Source organism: Gobio gobio (assembly GCF_949357685.1).
Source record: "Gobio gobio genome assembly, chromosome: 21".
Taxonomy (NCBI): Eukaryota; Metazoa; Chordata; class Actinopteri; order Cypriniformes; family Gobionidae; genus Gobio; species Gobio gobio.
Genome location: NC_137117.1, coordinates 27,984,427 through 28,001,991, shown reverse-complemented (window position 1 = coordinate 28,001,991; position 17,565 = coordinate 27,984,427). Strand labels below are relative to the sequence as shown.

Sequence of the window (17,565 nt, the reverse complement as noted above, 5' to 3'; positions counted from 1 at the left end):
TAGTTCACCCAAAAATGAAAATTAGCCCATGATTTACTCACCCTCAAGTCATCCTAGGTGTATATGACATTCTTCTTTCAGATGAATAAAATCTGAGTTATATTACAAAAGTCCAATCCAAGCATTAGAATTGGATTTATAGTTGCTCTGTTTTTGAAGTCCAAAAAAAGTGCATCTGTCCATCAAATAACGTGCTCCACACGGCTCTGGGGTATTAATAAAGGCCTTCTGAAGCGAATCGCGTTTGTGTAAGAAAAATATCTATATTTAAAACTTTATTAAGTAAACTTTGCAGAGAGCAACTATAAATCCAATTCTAATGCTTGGATTAGCCTGGACTTTTGTAATATAACTCTGATTTTATTCGTCTGAAAGAAGAATGTCATATACAACTAGGATGACTTGAGGGTGAGTAAATTATGGGCTAATTTTCATTTTTGGGTGAACTATCCCTTTAACACAAATAGCAACATGTGCTGTTCAGGTCTCACCAGCGCTCGTGCGCTATCAACACCGGGGTGATGATGGCTTAAATGACTGAGTGAGTCACATTCGAGCATACGGCACTCTGTTTTGTCCACGCTTTTTGATCATTGCTGTTGTAATGTATTGGGAAGCCAGAATGTGTATCCATCAACAGAAACATACAATTGCTAACTCTGTATGTTTTATGTTACGTTTACGTTATTTTCAACAAACCATATTATAGACCAAAGTCTAAAGTTTTAGTGAATGATGAGATATTATTCTAAATAAAATGATCCTGCCAGAAGAATAGAGTAATAAATGAATTATATCTTGTTCCGTCTGTATCACCTCAGTGAGCTTTCATGAGGGTTTACACATGCGTAGTAAGGAGATTTGAGTGTTTTCAATGTTTCAGTTTGGAGAAGAAACTTTTGGAAAATGCTTGAAAATTCTAGTGTAGACAGAGAGTGTTTTGAAATGAAAACAACCGTTTTCAGATGTATCCGGATTCATGTTGAAGTAGCCTGAGAAGCAGGGTTTGAGACCCCATTCCTCCTTTTGTGTTCCACAAACAGAAAGTGATACATGTATGAATTCAAATGAGGATGGCTAAAATATGACAATCGTTTATTTTTTAGCTAACTATGCCTCTCTTTATAATGCCTACCTTTAGGAACAACTGTACAATGCTTCCTCTTTAGGAACTAAGTTTTAGAACAGAGAAAGAGAGAGAGAAAGAAAAGTCTCTGTTTTCGCTGGCAACCGTGATCTAGAAGAAAGTGCTTGTACTAATAGAATTCGTGACACGTCTGATTAATCACAGTGAGAGATGTTGCTAGACCTCACCAGCACGAAAACACATACACACACCATGCCGTATCACAAACATCCATCAATATCACAAACAACCCCATATTTTTTTCACATATAGCCATCCCACTCTAGAAACAGCAAGACAAACAGGAAGTCACAGGACAAACAAACCATTAGCGTTATAGAAGGGCACAAAACAAAAGCGGAATACAAAACACAATCATCCAGAGCATTTCTACTACTGGCGTCTGAGGCTTAAAGGAAAATTCCACCGTTTTTAGAAATAGGGCTTATTCAACATTTTCCTACATTTAGATATGTGGGCAAATGCATTTTTGTCTCAGTGCATGCATTGTTTTAGTTTGGCAGGGTCGCCACTAGCTTAGCTTAGCATAAAGAATGGAATCCTATGTTGCCAGCTAGCATGTCCCGAGTAAAAGTGATCCAAAAAAAAAACCCCCACCTAATTACTTCTTGTGGCCTGCGTATTCACAACGAGTACAAATAGCGATGCAGATTAAGACTAGGCGATTTCCTTGGCAGATATTGACATGGGACTATATTATGGGGAAGCACAGGCGAAGCACTGCTACTATATCATGCAACACATGAAATCCCCGTGATATCTCTGCGCCCAAGTAGCAGTGCTTCGCCTGTGCTTCCCCATAATATAATAAATAAAACTTGAATTTGCCTGAAAATATGATGACTGCAGGGAGTTTTAGTGAGCGGTCAGTTTGGGGAAATTAAAAGTGCATCTTTGTGTCTGTGACCAGTGTGTACAAGCTTGATACCTGCTGAAAAAGTTGACTAAAAAGAAAAGCTGAACATTAGTAACAAATAATATATATAATGAACAAATAATATACATTGTTTAAATTGTTACTGCCTTTAATGATTCTTTTGGAATAAATGTAAACATGCATAGAAACACTAACTTGATTAAATTAGTTAGTGCAAAAATATAAAATTGAATTGTATTTGATATCTCTTTTTTAAGTAATTTATTTTTATTTAACCAGTAATTTTTTTAATGTAATACGATTAGGACTATAATAGGTAGTCCTAATCGTTTCCGGTTGAGTGAACGCTGTGCGTGTGTGTCTGCCGCTACTCACCGGGTGTCTCTCCTTCCCTGCTGGATTTCTCTGTGTCGATTCACCCCCGTGGATTAGCCTACCATATTCCTGGTGTCTGCAGAATCTTCCTGCCCTGTCGCTGGAGCATTGTTGCTTTGCTGCTGTCAATTCGTGGATTATTGCTACAAACTTTGCTACAAACTTTTGCTACAAACTGCTACAAACTTTTCTACAAACTTGCTCCCCTGGTGTTTGCTGAATTCTCCTGCCCTGTCGCTGGAGCATTGTTGCTTTGCTGCTGTCAATTCGTGGATTATTGCTACAAACTTTGCTACAAACTTTTGCTACAAACTGCTACAAACTTTTCACAAACTTGCTCCCCTGGTGTTTGCTGAATTCTCCTGCCCTGTCGCTGGAGCATTGTTGCTTTGCTGCTGTCAATTCGTGGATTATTGCTACAAACTTTGCTAAACACTTGCTTCTCCAGTTCTGTCTGCTACTGCCCGGCACACCTGCGTTTCCCCTGCATGAGCTCTCTTCCTCTCTCCCCTCACATTGACTACTTCAGCGGTGAGTGTGTTGCTACCCTCTTGTCCCGTTGTTGTCCCCAGTCTATTCTATGGTTGGCGTACTAAAATGCGCTGATTACACTTTGGACTGGGTTGTGTTGTGAGCTTGGTTGGCTAACATGTAGCATTAGTGCGGTGTTGCTGTGTCGCTTGTGACAACTTTACTGTGTCGAAGTCATGTTTTCCGCTGGCAGCTGGATTAAAATCCTTTCAGCTTGCTTTGTGTTGTGGCTGTGTGCTTTCTGTAATTTAGCAATGGAGCTTGTTTACACCCCTGCTACTCTCAAACTTTTTCGCTGCTACGTTCCCCTGCACCCGACGCTGTATAACCTCTGCAGCTCACTTGGAATTACTCGTCGTCCACGTTATATTCATCGCTCCAAAAGAGGTCCGACTTTCATCTATAGACATGATGCTCAAATTCCAACTACATACACGCCTGACTGTTGTCGACGACCCCAGCTAAAGAACAGGGGAATTAACTTTGACAACCTCCGTCGCCCCCCCAGACTGCCTGCTCCTGCCTCGTCGTCACGTCAGAACTTTAATATTGGTCACCTAAATGCGCGCTCAATCACAAACAAAACGGCCCTAATAAATGATCTCATCCTTGACAAAAAATGTAACTTGTTTTGTCTCTCAGAGACCTGGCAACAACCTGGTGATTGTATTAATTTGAATATGCTGACTCCCCCAGGCTACTGCTACATATCCAAACCCAGATCTGTAGGGAGAGGGGGCGGGTTGGCTGTAGTTTACCGCGCTGATCTAACTGTTAAAGAACTAAGGCCATTTGAAGTGACATCTTTTGAATACATTGCTGTAAAGGTTGTTTCTACCCTACCACTATTACTACTGCTAATCTACCGCCCCCCCAAACTGTCTGCAAATTTTTTGTCTGAACTGAATGAACTGCTCACTGTTATTTCATCTCTTTGTTCTGCTATGATTATGTTAGGGGATTTTAACATTCATGTGGATACTAATTGTTCTTACACCTCGGAGTTTAACTCTGTATTGGACTGTTTTAGTTTGACACAGCATGTGGACTTTCCTACTCACACCCATGGCCACACTCTGGATCTGCTCTGCTCTTCTGGTCTGAATGACATCTCTGTCTCTGGTTCCATTTCTGGTGTCTCTGATCATAAGCTCATTGAATGCTGTTTTCATATGATCATTCCTCCCCCCTCCTCTGAGAAAACAACTATCACAGGTCGTAACATCAGGTCAATTGACCACAGCATACTTGCTGCCGCTATACAGGCCTCGCCGCTGTTTGACCTAGACGAGCTCTCGTCCCCAGATAACCTGGTTGCCATGTACAATGGCACATTGACCAGCCTGCTTGATAGCTTAGCCCCTGTCAGGACTAGGCTTGTACCAGCAAACCGTAAATGCCCCTGGTTCACCCCAGAGCTCAGGCAAATAAAAGCCGCTGGCCGCCGTCTTGAACGGCTATATAAGAAAACTGGCCTTAAAATTCACTCCATGCTCTACACCGAACATACTCAGACATATAGGGATGCCCTCAATGCTGCCCGCTCAAACTATTACTCTTCTCTCATAACCTCCTCCATGTCCAGGCCAAAAACTCTATTCAGGACCGTAGACAAACTCCTCAAACCACTTGTCATTGCCTGTCCTAAGACCCCGGAGCAGTGCCAGGCCTTCTTACACTTCTTTGAAGATAAAATTAGCCAAATTTACCACTCCTTCAACTCCACTGCTATTACTCTCTCTTCTTCTCCACCCTCTATGGGCCCTCAGCTCTCCCATTTCATCACTATTGACTCCCTCACTATCACTGACATCATTACTAAGTCAAATTCCTCATCATGTCAGCTTGACCCTGTCCCGACCCCTCTACTTAAGGCCTGTGCCACATTCCTATCTAAACCCATTACACTGATTGTAAATACCTGCCTCAACTCTGGTGTTGTGCCTGCTGCTCTCAAGACTGCTGCAGTTACACCCATTCTCAAAAAACCTGATTCCGACCCAACATCACTGTCAAACTACCGCCCTATCTCCAACCTACCCTTCTTGGCCAAGGTACTGGAAAGAGTGGTGGCGTCACAATTACACACCTTTCTTAACAACCACGACCTGTATGACCCTTTTCAATCAGGCTTCCGTTCATGTCACAGTACAGAGACTGCCCTACTACGCATAGTTAACGACCTCCTCCTGTCCGCTGACTCTGGTTCATTTAACATTCTCATCCTCCTTGACCTTAGTGCTGCTTTTGATACCATCAACCACAGTGTTCTAATCTCCCGTCTGTCTGCTATTGGTGTTTCTGGCACAGCCCTCAATTGGTTTCAGTCATACCTCACTAACAGAAAACAGTTTGTCACACTTGGTCCACATCAGTCTACCAAGTCTCCAGTCACTCGTGGTGTCCCCCAGGGTTCTGTTCTTGGGCCCCTCCTCTTTCTCATATACATCCTCCCTCTTGGCCAGATCATCCGCAGACACGGTCTAAATTTCCACTGCTATGCAGATGACATTCAACTCTATCTTACCACTACCTCTCCCTCTGACCCCCCACCACGCTCCCTCACTGACTGCCTTTCTGATTTAAAATCCTGGATGCAAAACAACTTTCTCAAACTCAATACAGATAAAACAGAAATTCTGCTGATTGGCCCCAAAAGCATGCTCTCCAAACCTCAAACTGTCATTCTTAACATTGATGGTTCACTTTTCCACTCCACCCCGGTTGTCAAAAACCTTGGCATTCACCTTGATTCAACCCTCACCTTTGACCACCATATCAAATCACTCACTAAGACTGCCTTCTTTCACCTCCGCAACATTGCCCGCCTCCGCCCCTTCCTCTCTGTTAGTGATGCACAGACTTTGGTCCACTCATTCATTATGTCCCGTCTAGATTACTGCAACTCACTCTTCCTTGGTCTCTCCTCTAAATCCCTTCAAAGATTACAATACATTCAAAACTCTGCAGCCAGGCTCCTCACCCATACCAAACGATCAGCACACATCACCCCCATTCTCCATCAACTTCATTGGCTACCAGTTCGGTCTCGGATTAAATACAAAGTACTACTACTCACTTTCAAAGCACTCCACAACCTTGCTCCCCCATACATCTGCGACCTCTTGACCCCTTATACTCCCTCCCGCTCACTCAGATCCTCTGATCAAAACCGCCTAGTCATCCCCCGTACCAGACTCTCCACTCTGGGTGGCAGGTCCTTTAGTGCCTTGGCCCCCAAATTCTGGAACTCCCTCCCCCAACCTCTTCGTGACTGTCCATCTCTTCCCCTCTTCAAAGCACATCTCAAGACCTTTTTGTTTAATGATCACTTCTCTTCTACACCCAACACATAGCTCCATACACAGCTTATTTTGTTGTATTGTTATTGATATTATTTTGTTTGTCTGTTTGTTGCTATGCCTCCTTCTGCTATGTTAAGCGACCTTGGGTTTGAGAAAGGCGCTAAATAAAATAAACTTATATATATTATATATATATATATATATATATATATATATATATATATATATATATATATATATATATATATATATATATGACCGAAATGTTAGCAATACAATTTTTTTGATATATTTTGCAAGTATCGATAGTGTGCGGGCGGGGATCTCCTTTAACTTTTGAGATTTTTTTATATTTTTGATCCTCTTTCCTATGCACCTACCTACTGGTGTGCGATGGTAATTGTCAATTGATATATATAAAAAATGTGAGGACTTTACCTCCTCATTTTAAAACACCACAGCACACCAGTATACTAATATAGCACACTAATATACACACTATCAATTTAATATTCATTTAATATTTGTACAGGGATAGATTAATAAATATTCCCTCACATAAACATCCTGCAAACTCCACCTCACACACACACACACACACACACACACACACACACACACACACACACACACACACACACACACACACACACACACACAGACAGACACGTTCTGCTGAAACGGACTTTAAACTGAATAACTTCCCCACAGGGCTGAGTGGATGAGAGTCTCTTCAGGGAAGTGGGTTAATCGTCAGTTTGATTACATCATTAAGAGATGTTTTCCAGTGGCATACAGGAGAGGGTGTTGAGCTAGTCAAGCAGAAACAGACAGATGCTTCAAGTCTCATGGCACAACCAGCAATGTTATTACCTCAAATACACTCAAAGTGAAAAATATGAGAATTTGTCATTTCCTAATGATTGAAGGGAATTGTAATGCATTTCAAAATTTTTATAATACAAGAAATACTTTTCAAACCAGTCAACTCGATACATGGTGTTGATTAGAGTAACTGCTTGATTGCTACTGGAACAGCTGAGCTTTTACTGAGAGCTGAAGAGGGAATTCCAGCCATTTTATGCGGAAGTGATTTCTATTCCACTCTAGCACCTGCACAAACATCTGCCACATGCATTTTTTATCTGATAATAATCTTGATTTTAAGTATGAATATTCTTGTTTTAATCATTTGAAAAACCAAAAACTTATGTTTATTCCCTTTAAGTTATTAAATTATTTCTGTTATTGAATGTGGTTTCAAACAAAAGTAGGCTACTATAAATAAGCAAAACAATTAATTTATTTAGCAGTACAACTTTTTTAAAGCTACACAGCTACAGCAGTTGCATGCGGAGGAACATTAGCCGCGTTTCCTCTCTCGGGCCAAAAATGGGCGTGCTAGTGCATGCCAGGGCCAGTCGCATTTCCACTGTCACTTCTGGGGCTTTGGAGTTTGGAGCCGCGGAAGATTTCATATACCAGATCATCAACATTAAATTCATTTTAGCTCAAAACTCACTTTCAGACAGCAGCAAGTCTTTGAAATAACTTCTGTTTGTGATCCGATGTGGATTCTGACCACTGTATAAGGCAGAAATAGTGATGCAAAAGACTATTTGCGCTAACCATTACCATAGTAAACATGGTAAATACGACTGCTTGAAGAAATCAGACAAATCATATACCAATCATGTATTTATTTTATCTGTCAGTAGGTTTCATCTCTTTATACCAGACTGTCTGATATTATCCATATTTAGCGCCGTACACTATGTCATAAAATAAAGCAACTCCAGTTTTTCGGGAGCTTCCGCTGTTTCTCTGACTGAAAATATAACTATTGGGACTGTCACTGGAGAGAGTGCTAAAGCTGCTCAGGTCGAAAATTTGTAGAAATTATCATTCTTTTGGTTTGAATGTGATTTAAACACTGTCCTGTAACTACAAAAAAAACTGAAACAGACAAGACTGAATAAGTATCCGTGTCAACTTACTTTAGTGAAATAACGGTAAATACCACTTTATTGCTGTATGACTAATGTGCAATCTCGACACAAATTAATTATGATCAATGTATCACTTATTATTGTAAAACTGTGGTAAACTTCTGTGACGTTGCTCCAGAGAGGCGTGTTATGGCCGGGTTTTAGTGAAGCGCCCGATGGAAACGCAGCGTGGTTTTGGGCTCGGTGCAACAGGCCCGAGGCTATTAGCCCAGCCGGCCCGTAGAAAGCCCTGGCCTGACAGTGGAAGCATGGCTATTCAGTTCGGTTGTGCTTCGGCTCTAGTATTCTGTGCAGATGAATCTTGATGCGCACTGCTGTGCCCATAGTTGGAGATAATCAACAGCAACAACAACAACAAAATACGGGTATCTGAAAAACATGTCTTATGAGTAAGAACCTTATACCTCGTTGTTGTTTTAAACAAATTGTTTTAAAATAATGTTACAAATGTTGCCAACGCTGACATAATTGCTATTCACATCACATAACAGAGGAAACTGTACTTGACAATGCTATTTAAAGGGTGTTGGGGTAACAGCTTAGGACCCAGGTCCAGTAGTGAAAAATGAAGACCAAGAGTCAGGAGTTAGATTAATTAAAGAAAAATTTACTGAAGAATAGTTTGCAGTTTCATCAGTAGATGCCAGCTTCAAGTCTCACAAGGAGTTTGTAGGCCGCGCTCCCTCTAACAGTCTCCCCGCCTCCACCTATCTTACATACAATTTCTGAACAGTTATACTGTTTTCAAGGTCTAACCACGTCATTATTGCCATGTGGAATGATTCTGATTGGCAGAGAAAATCAGTCATGGGAAATTTCCACACAAGGATAGATAGCAGAGCATATCACTAAACTAGGTAGACTAGTTGTCAGTTTCATCAGCAGAAGCCAGCTTCATTGTTGACCTCAGAGGTTGCAGAAAGGCGTCTTCAAGTCTGGTGTCGTGTGCAGAAAATGTCCATTAAGTCTTAACTACATATCAACAAAGCACTTCACCAAAACATGCTGATAACATGCGCTTTTCTCTCAGCCAGGGGTACAGACAATAGTACAATTGTATTCATACAATTCTTTACGGTTTCAGTAAAAGGTAATATAAAATGGTATAAAATAAAATGAAAGCCAAATCCATATTTAATCTCTGGAAGCCGTCACCACTCAGAGACCAAATACAAACTTTTAGAAAATATAAAGGAAGAAACAATCATTGGTCCTCTTGATATAAGCAAAATCATAACTGGAAAGAATCATTAAAATCATAATAATTATATAGGAGGATGAATATTGATTGAGGATTTGATTATGAATTTATAAGAATATATACAATTATATTGAAGTGGTAGTGGATTTCAGAATCCATCTTTCAAGGGCAAATAGAACAAAGTAGTAAATTGTTTAGAGATTGGCATTGTTACCAACATAAACAAGGATTTGTGAGCCTAGTCAATGCACAGCAAATGTGATGCTATTATGCGACAGCAGCCACAGTATAACGGCGCCAGTGCTCTCACCACACACCAGCTATTGGTGTAGAGGAGAGAGGGTGATAGAGCCAATTCAATGGATGGGAATTATTAGGAGGCCATGATTGGCAAGGGCCAATGGAGGGAATTTGGCCATGCAGGACACCGGGGTTACACCCCTACTCTTTTACGAAAAGTGCCATGGGATTGTGTCCCATCACTATACTGGGGCGTTAGGACTCACACAGACCACAGGGTGAGCACCCCTTGCTGGCCTCACTAACACCTCTTCCAGTAGCAACCTAGTTTTCCCAGGAGGTATTTTATTATTTACCTAAATATATATAATTACACTTTAACATAGAAACCTTAAAATAAAATGTAACGACATGTACTTATTGCATTAAAAATTAGGCATACAAAATATATTGGTAGCATAAAGGTTACTGGCTGATATTAGAGGGTTTTTTTATAATCTGTATATTGTATATTTAATCGTTTTATGCAAATTATCAGTTTTTTGTATATTTATATTGTTGGCTCACTTACAGTTCATTATTAAAAAAGAATAATTTAATAACACTGTTAAATGTAATCAATATCCATTATTCATAGTATATATTATAATATTGTAATGCCTAATTCACTTAGCATTGACAATTATTTAAAAAAAATTAACATTTATTTTATTTTAGTCAAAATAGTATCAAACCTTAATATCAGCCATCCATCTCATGACATAAAAATAATTGTCAGGCTATCAGCATCAGCCAGATTTTTTAATATCAGTGCATCCCTAACAAAACCTAATATTTAGAGCTCAGTCTGACCACATGCTTCCCTTCTGCAGCACAGTAATGAGGGAGCAGGTTGCCGGACATGCTGGGCCACTGCTGTTGCAGTCTGGACGCATAACCACATATACTAATTAAAACCCTTGGCTTATAGACATCGCCCAATCAGAGAGCTAAATACACGCCACTGGGATGAATGGTACTTTAGTGCAGCGTTATACTGAAGTCTGGCACTGAGCATGAGGATGAGGAGAGCAACAGTGAAGGCTGACTCATGCACTCCGGCAGAATGCGTCAGCAATGTGGAGATGAAAGCCCAAACGATCCCCCTTGATTTACCTGGCACTGCATTAAAGCAAAGGACAGAAAGTAAGCCATTAAAAGGACAGAATTTTCTCTGTTGTTCCAAATGAGAGATGAATTTGACAGCCCGTTATCTTTGAAGACAATGAGCAATGGGAGAAAGAAACTGGAAAACAGTAGGGAATTAATCTGATACTTTTGGTAAATAAATAAACTCAAATAAAGTGGAAATAATTAAACTAAAATCCACACAAGTAGTGGCTCGCCCTGCATGGGTGACTAGCACAAAATATTACAATAAACGTGCAATGCTTTGCTGTGACCAAAGCTTTAAATTGCACTGAAAAAGAGGCAAGGGAAAGTAGCCTTGCTCAGGCTGCTGTCTCAGTGGGGTTGATGTAGAACAGCGCTTAAAGAGCCTGTCTGGTTACGTTTGGCCAGAACCCAACACAATCATTACTGCTTAGGACAAAAAAAAAAAAAAATCAATCAGCAAAAATTTGGCACATGCTCAGAACTGGCAGTACAGGATGCCAGGCTAAATCTCAAATGACTCGCAGCCTGAGAGCCACAGAACCAGAATCACAACCCTGGAACCGACATGTCACACTACTGGATGTTGTAGGGCAATTTCACAATAATCAACTATTAAAGGGACAGTTCATCTGTCATCTTTTAATCACCGTCATGTCACTGGTAATTATTCCCAGTTAATTTCACGTTCCAGTCGTTCAAATTTGTAGTGTTTCGGTGAAGAACAAATCAGTGTTTTTTAAAGATTCATGTCATTTACTTCCAGGTAATGACTCATATTTCATTCACTGGCATATCTTTCTTATGAAGTGCATTACTGTATTAAACAAGCAATGATTTTTGTTTGTGGATGAGGACCATGCACTTTAACTATGCACAATTAAAATTAAGTAACAATGTTACTAAAAATGTAATATGATTTGTTCTGGTTAATGAATGGTTTTTGTTTTTCAACAAATCTATTTGTCTATATAGTGAATGATTAAATGACTCACTCATAAATAATGCGCAAAAAGTCACTAGTCACTGTCTACTAGTTGTCTAACAAATTTTATTAAAAATAATAATAATAATAAATAAAAAATAAATAAAATTCAGTTTAACGCGTTAAATATATTTAACGCAATTAAAGCAGCATCCGTTTTTCCCCATTATCCTTTGGTTAGCATTGTATTAGCCTATATCGCCACGGTCTTATTCATGCAAATGCTTTTAAACCATTCAAGCGTGGTAAGACACAAAAGAGAACGCGGTGTGATACTGGCACGTGTCTGTGAATCTCCTGTCTGTGTGACACACACACACACGACTCGTGCGCACAGAAGTGCGCCACTTCAGACAGCGCTTGAAAAGACAAAGAATTATGCCAAAATGCCCGTTTTGTTGAGTATCCTCGCAAACCAAGCGAGTTAAATGAAACTGAACTTAAATTAACTAAATTAACTTAAATTAGTTAAATGAAGTTTTGAACGTAAAGAGTTGTGACAAAATGGGATGCGTGTCAGATCATGTTGCGGCAGGTCTTAAAGTGTTAGCAGCCTAATAAACCTACTGCTGTCTGTCTTTAAGGATGATCAAAGAACAAAAGAAAAAGAGAAAATTTCTCACTGCTCTTAATTAAATACTTTTGTAGCTTTTATAAGGATTAATCTATATTATATATATATATATATACAGTGAGGAAAATAAGTATTTGAACACCCTGCTATTTTGCAAGTTCTCCCACTTAGAAATCATGGAGGGGTCTGAAATTGTCATCGTACACTGAAAAAAATGGTGTGTTGGATTTACATGATTTAATCATGTACATCGGTTCCACATGATTCAACTAAGTTAAACAAACATAATTTGTTCACATAATTTCAACATAATGGAATTAAGTAATTTTTAAGTAACCGAATTGAGTAGTCTCACAATGATTTTAATATGGCTCCCTAACAACAGTGGTGCACACGGGGGCTTGAGACCCTGCCTCTTTAATCAAAACACATGTTTATTTTTGTATATTTTTGTAGTCACTTGACTGATCTATAACGCTGTACTCAGTAGCTTTCATTATATTTGCCAGCAATAGCACATCATATATGTGCTAACTGTGAAATGCTCTTTAATGACATGTGCTGAGTCAGTCCACAGCCTAAGCAATCGCTCTGCTCTTCTCCACTATGGTAACCCAGTGTAATTTAAATGGTTCGAATAATTCCAACATAATTAAACATTAAACACTAATAAACAATATAAAGTCTCCCCCTTTTTCTCATTTTGCCCAAAAACACATAAAATAACACTTAATTTCAACAATTTTACTCTAGTCGTCAAGTCCCAAGCAAAGCATGCTGGGAACTACAGTTTCAGCAAAAATCATTTTCGAGTACTTAATTGGTTCACATTCACCCCAAATAATTGAATCTAGTAGATTGCACATTTTAGAGAATTACATTAATCGAAAGCAATGAAATCATGTTTAGAAGAGAAACACAAATTTGTTGCGTAGATCATAAATAATACGATTAAGTAAAATGGACAACATGTGTTTTCCTGTTTTTTCAGTGTAGGTGCATGTCCACTGTGACAGACATAATCTAAAAAAAAAATCCAGAAATCACAATGTATGATTTTTTAACTATTTATTTGTATGATACAGCTGCAAATAAGTATTTGAACACCTGAGAAAATCAATGTTAATATTTGGTACAGTAGCCTTTGTTTGCAGTTACAGAGGTCAAACGTTTCCTGTAGTTTTTCACCAGGTTTGCACACACTGCAGGAGGGATTTTGGCCCACTCCTCCACACAGATCTTCTCTAGATCAGTCAGGTTTCTGTTCTGTCGCTGAGAAACACGGAGTTTGAGTTCCCTCCAAAGATTCTCTATTGGGTTTAGGTCTGGAGACTGGCTAGGCCACGCCAGAACCTTGATATGCTTCTTACAGAGCCACTCCTTGGTTATCCTGGCTGTGTGCTTCGGGTCATTGTCATGTTGGAAGACCCAGCCTCGACCCATCTTCAGTGCTCTAACTGAGGGAAGGAGGTTGTTCCCCAAAATCTTGCAATACATGGCCCCGGTCATCCTCTCCTTAATACAGAGCAGTCGCCCTGTCCCATGTGCAGAAAAACACCCCCAAAGCATGATGCTACCACCCCCATGCTTCACAGTAGGGATGGTGTTCTTGGGATGGTACTCATCATTCTTCTTCCTCCAAACACGTTTAGTGGAATTATGACCAAAAAGTTCTATTTTGGTCTCATCTGACCACATGACTTTCTCCCATGACTCCTCTGGTCATCCAAATGGTCATTGGCAAACTTAAGACGGGCCTGGACGTGCTGGTTTAAGCAGGGGAACCTTCCGTGCCATACATGATTTCAAACCATGACGTCTTAGTGTATTACCAACAGTAACCTTGGAAACGGTTGTCCCAGCTCTTTTCAGGTCATTGACCAGCTCCTCCCGTGTAGTTCTGGGCTGATTTCTCACCTTTCTCAGGATCATTGAGACCCCACGAGGTGAGATCTTGCATGGAGCCCCAGTCCGAGGGAGATTGACAGTAATGTTTAGTTTCTTCCATTTTCTAATGATTGCTCCAACAATGGACCTTTTTTCACCAAGCTGCTTGGCAATTTCCCCGTAGCCCTTTCCAGCCTTGTGGAGGTTTTGTCTTGTGGAATTTTGTCTCTAGTGTCTTTGGACAGCTCTTTGGTCTTGGCCATGTTAGTAGTTGGATTCTTACTGATTGTATGGGGTGGACAGGTGTCTTTATGCAGCTAACGACCTCAAACAGGTGCATCTAATTTAGGATAATAAATGGAGTGGAGGTGGACATTTTAAAGGCGGACTAACAGGTCTTTGAGGGTCAGAATTCTAGCTGATAGACAGGTGTTCAAATACTTATTTGCAGCTGTATCATACAAATAAATAGTTAAAAAATCATACATTGTGATTTCTGGATATTTTAGATTATGTCTCTCACAGTGGACATTCACATACGATGACAATTTCAGACCCCTCCATGATTTCTAAGTGGGAGAACTTGCAAAATAGCAAATACTTCAAATATATATTTTCCACACTGTATATATATATATATATATATATATATATATATATATATATATATATATATATATATATATATATATATATATATATATATATATATATATATATATATATATATATATATATATATATATATATATATATATATATATATATATATATATATATATATATATGTGTATATATATATATATGTGTATATATATATATATATATATATATATATATATATGTGTATATATATATATATATATATATATATATATATTAGGGATGCAACAATACAGTTAGTCCACGGTTCAATATACATATTATAATACATATTATGTCCAGAACTCAGCTGCCAGGGTTTTAACCCACACAAAGCCCTGGCAGCATATCACTCCCATCCTCAAACAGCTCCACTGGTTGCCAGTCAAGTCACGCATTGCCTACAAGATCCTCCTGCTCACCTACAAATCTCTCCATGGACTCTCACCACAATACCTTACAGATCTCCTCCACCCCTACACTCAGTCGCGTTCCCTGCGGTCCTCTGACAAGGACCTGCTGCCCACCCCCCGCACCAGGTTGCGGACTTTTGGTGACAGGGCTTTCTCTGTCAATGCTCCCACACTTTGGAACACTCTACCGCTCCATGTCCGCTCTGCCCCGTCCCTGCCCATGTTCAAAAAGCACCTCAAAACATTCCTTCTCACTAAGTCATTTGACCTCTTACCCCCCCCCCAGCCCCCATAATTTGTTAAGCGACCTTGGGTATCATGAAAGGCGCTATATAAGTCTAAGTTATTATTATTATTATTATTATTATTATTATTATTAATACATACCTCGGTTTTTAACCACGGTTTTCGGTTTGGTTCGGTTCTGATGGCTTGCCACATACATTTTTTGTTATTCTATTCTTAGGCGATAGGAACAGCAAAAGGTTAAGGAGAAAAAATACTATTTTTATTGCAATACTCTTTCTTTATTTTACTTAAAAGAATTGAAAAACCTACCTTAAACTTTAAAATAAAACCTTGTATTCCTAGTGTATTGTATAATATAAAATATATATATATATAAAGATTTACACTGGCAGCTCAGAGCTGTACAGCAGCATTAAAGTATGAAATTGAATGAATGAATGAATGAATGTAAAAATAAAACACTACATAGACTTCACTATAAAATATACATTGATTCTTAGCTACTGTATTAGTTTTTCAGTCAAGAGCATTGAGTGATTTTCTCTTTGTCTTTTGTTAACATTAAAGGGATAGTTCATTCAAAAATTTTAATTCTGTCATCGAGAAATGAATACAGGTTTGAAACAATGTTAGAGTGAGTAAATAAAGACATAATTTTAGAGGTGAACTGTCCCTTTAAGGATCGCGTGTTCACTACTGCGCTGTTGTCTAATATACTGCATCTAATATAAAGACACGCAATTTTACTTTCACTTTAGACATAGACTGTTTATGTTAACCTTGTGTGTATTTGACAGTATTAGCGCAGTAAAACGATTATTTAGTCCTGTAATCACGTTTGACAGGCGTTTAGTGCGCGCGCTCCGAAAAGCAAAACCACGCTCGCGAATGAAACCGGCAAGGCTTTAACACGCATGCAAATAATGAACTTTCGTGATTGTGAATAACTATAGTGTTCCGTGAGTATAAATCTACCACTAACGTGTGATGTGAATGTATGTCGCGTTGTTCAGTATATTGGGATCTAGGCAAATGATAGAATTTGTAGAAAAATACTTAATTAAATGCAAAACCGAAAAACCGCAATTCACAGGCGCGTATTGAAACGTGAAGGCCGTACCGAACGGTTCAATATTATATTGAGAATTGTGGCATCCCTAACACACATATATTATATATCATTTGATATATATATCAAAGATGATTGATTGACTATTAGCATATAGTTTGGATTGGAGGTATGGTTCTGTTCTGGGCAAGAACTCCCTGTACATCCATGCAGCCTAGCATGGATAAGAGCAGGGAGAGCAGCAATAACCCACCTTAGGGTAAACAGAACAGCACCAACATAATGTATTGCAGATATCATTAATGTTGATATTAAATGTACAATATAATTCAGGAATTTAGTCAGATTCAAGGGAAATCAGAATACCAAATCCTGACTGACAAGAGGAGGAGCTGGGGGTGGAGGAGGGTAAATGAGCTCCGGAGAAACGCGATAGCTGCTGATGATAGTACTGAAGGAGCTTATATATGTATGCGGTAGACATCGTATTCCTATAGGTAGACGTGATCAGCTGACAGTCAGCTGATGCGAGTTTGACTCCAAAATACTCCATTCGTGGTACATGCAAGGTATCAGAAGTTTAACTAACCTTTTTATGGGTTATTTTTTGCACTTTATTCTAATAACAAAGCATTTTATGATGATTACAACCCTCTTTTTAGGAGGGTGGATATTAGTATTTTCTAAAAATGGATCAGAGAGATACATAATTTCATTTCTCCGTATGGCGCACTTAGCCCTACCCCCATGTCCCCCGGTAACTATTTAGTGTTTGTGAAGCCCTGCGCACCAATTACAGACCTTTCTAAATATAGCAACCTCACAGTGGAGACATAAGTGCCCCTCCTACCATAACCACAGCTGTGTTTCTGTGTTTGTTTGTACATGTGAGTAACTCTGTGGGGGTGT

At 39.2% G+C, this 17,565-nt stretch overlaps 1 protein-coding gene across 1 annotated transcript in view; it reads right to left on the bottom strand.

Moving 5' to 3' along the window:
* The window catches only part of klhdc8b (kelch domain containing 8B), a gene marked incomplete at its 3' end in the record, with an annotated part of 182,772 nt that overhangs the window by 110,922 nt on the left and 54,285 nt on the right, over positions 1-17,565 (bottom strand). The gene's annotated exons all lie outside the window — the stretch shown is intronic.